Source organism: Nicotiana sylvestris, chromosome 8 (assembly GCF_000393655.2).
Source record: "Nicotiana sylvestris chromosome 8, ASM39365v2, whole genome shotgun sequence".
Classification (NCBI taxonomy): Eukaryota; Viridiplantae; Streptophyta; class Magnoliopsida; order Solanales; family Solanaceae; genus Nicotiana; species Nicotiana sylvestris.
Genome location: NC_091064.1, coordinates 115664334 through 115667470, shown reverse-complemented (window position 1 = coordinate 115667470; position 3137 = coordinate 115664334).

The window sequence follows — 3137 nt, the reverse complement described above, 5'->3', positions numbered from 1 at the left end:
GATTGCTCAGAGCTTAGAGCACAACCGTAAGTAGGAGATGGAGGATAGGGAGGTGAAGAAGCCTTCGTGGCTCCTACTCTAGGGTAAGGTTAGTCATGGTAGAGGCTTTGTCAGACGGCAAGTTCAGTTCCTACTTCAAGTTTCACGTAGTGCTCCAGCTAGCCATGGATTTCATAGCACTCGTACTAGCTAGTCTTCTTTCAGTGCACCTCTTGCTCGGGGTTCATATAATGGTTATTCCATCCATCCATGGTAGACTCTATTTCAGCATCCACGTCAACATAGAGGTTGTTATGAGTGCGGTGATGCTAGGCACATGGTTAGAGATTGTCCCAAGCTTCGGATGAGTGTACCTCAGTAGGGATGATTCCCTCTCTAAATGCTACACCACCTTCACAACCAGCTAGAGGTGGGGGTCAGTCGGGTAAAGGTTATCCTAGAGGGGGAGGCGAGACATGTTGTTGTGCTTTCCCTCTCTAGAGGAAGTCGTTATAGGTATTGTCCTTGTTTGCTATAGAGATGTTGTAGTATTATTTGATCTGAGTTCTACTTATTTGTGTGTTATCCCACTTTGCATCATATTTGGATATGTCTCGTGATTTTTTGAATTCTCCTATTTATGTGTCTACCCCCAGTGGGGATTCTATTGTGGTAGATCTTTTTTACCATTCTTGTGTGGCTTAAGTTTAGGTTTGATCTTTTGTTGCTCAATATGGTGGATATTGATCGATGTTGGTATGGATTGTTTATCTCTGTACCATGTTAATAATTGATTGCCATGCTAAGACAGAGACGTTGGCTATGCCGAGATTGCTAATGTTGGAATGGAGGAGCTTGCTGGGTCATATTCCTAGTAGGGTGGTTTCTTTTATGAAGGTTTAACTGATGGTTGAGAAGGGATGCGTGGCATACTTATACTCTATTAGAAATCTTAGTGATGATAATCTTGATGAATTGTGAGTATCATCACTAAGATTTCTAATATTGTGAGTATCATCACTAAGATTTCTAATATCGTGTGATACAATTACAACATTACAAGTTTGACTTTCCACAAACCAACATACCACCCACGATATGTCTACGGAGCCTCTAATAGATACAAAAGAGTACGGTGATAGTGCCAGCACTCCGGCTATACCTCAAAACACAGTAATACACATAAAACAGAAGATACACAACCCCAGAATGTGATGGGGCTCACCAAGTCGGCTGGGAAGATTAAGTACCACTATCGCTGCTTTGTATCCTCCGTCGTGGAACCACCTGCATCCATTAAAGATGCAGCGCCCCCGGCAATAGGATGTTAATACATGATGAATAGTACTAGTATGAAACCAAACACCTAATCATGGACTAGGAAATACAGCATAAATATGATGAATCATGGTAACAATAGAATAGCATAGATAGTCGTTGAAGCGAAAGAAGATTCATCAAGAGCTGTCAATAACACTAATAAATTTTAAGATAACCTCTGTAACCATTTCTACACAAAATGGCCCCGCCGCCTCACCCCAATGTATGTGGGTGGAGGTACAAAAATTATATGAATACTTACACAAAGCGGCCCTTCTGCCTCACCCCAATATATGCGGGTGGAGGTGTAACAACAATACCAATACCTACATAAAGCGGCCCTGCCGCCTCATACAAATATGTGCGGGTGGAGGTGTAACAACAATACCAATTCCTACACAAAGCGGCCCTGCTGCCTCACCCCAATATGTGCGGGTGGAGGTGTAACACCAATACCAATACCCACACAAAGCTATGTGCGGGTGGAAGTGTAACAAAAATAACAATTACAATCTCTACACAATTTGGCATAACAATTTTCATATGTAACATGGCTTGGATTATTACATGTAGATACACAATCAATAGTTTAGAACACGTTCTTACTCAATCACACAACATAACAAGAGCATTCGAACACAACTAGAACATATATTTTGTGACAAAGCTTATTCTAAATAATCGACTTATGATAAACATCTTGGGATTTACAAGGGTGATGTGGGGTTCAAATCTTAAAGAAAGGTTTAGCCATCATACCTCATGTGAGCTTCCTTACACTCTAAAATGTTCTGAACCCTTATTAACTTCAATCTATTTTAGAAATATGGAAAATTGAATCAAAATTAGGAAGATGATCATGGTTCTAGCACATTTGAGCATTCTATCAAGCATTAGGTGCACATTAAGGTTTCATGGTCATTTTATGGAGGATTCCATCATCCCACAACCCATTCATTACAATTTTTAGCTTAACAATCTTCCTACACTCCTTGGTAACACATGCATGCAAAATAACAACTCCCATACCCAAGAATTATCTTACAAATTACCCATTTCTAGTAAATTTCGAAATAAAGGGCTAGGGTGTAGAACCTTACCTATTTGATTGAAGACCTTGTGAGTTACTCTAGCGAAATATTCAAGGATTTGCAAAATATTGATGACAATGCTTTAGAATTCCTCCTCTCACTCTATAACACCTTCGTCTCTCTCTAAAACATGGTTTTATCTTTCTAAAATGACCCCTGATAGTGTTTTATGAGAAGGGGGTCTGGTTAGAAAAAACTATAAATGAAGCTCTGAAACGGGATCTGTGGTCGCATATAGTGCTTCTGTGGTCCGCGAAATAGATCGCAAAATGTCCCTCCAGAATTGGGCTGGTCTGCCCCACTATGCGGCCATTATGCGGTCTGTAGACCTATTCTGCGATCACATAATGCGGCGCAGAACCTCCCTCCAAAAAATTTGCAAGCTGGTTCTGCAATTAGTGTTCAGCCCACGAAATTGTTTTGCGATCGCAAAATTGGCCTCGAAGTGACATCCAACAATTGCCCAAAGGACAACCTCTTTCTACGGCAATTCTGTGGCCCGCAGAGTGATTCTGCGGCTCGCCATAGGCCGCATAAATGCCCTTCCATGCCAAACATTTTCCTTCTACTATCGTTAACATATATGCCTACCTAGGCACCACGAAACCCCAAGTTTTAGGAAAAAATTTACGGGGCCTTATATTCTCTCCTATTTAAGATCATTCATCCTCGAATGAAGGTCTATATCCGCTCTTAGAACTCATCATGACCCAGCTGTTACTTCACACACTATCAGTCCCAAAATTT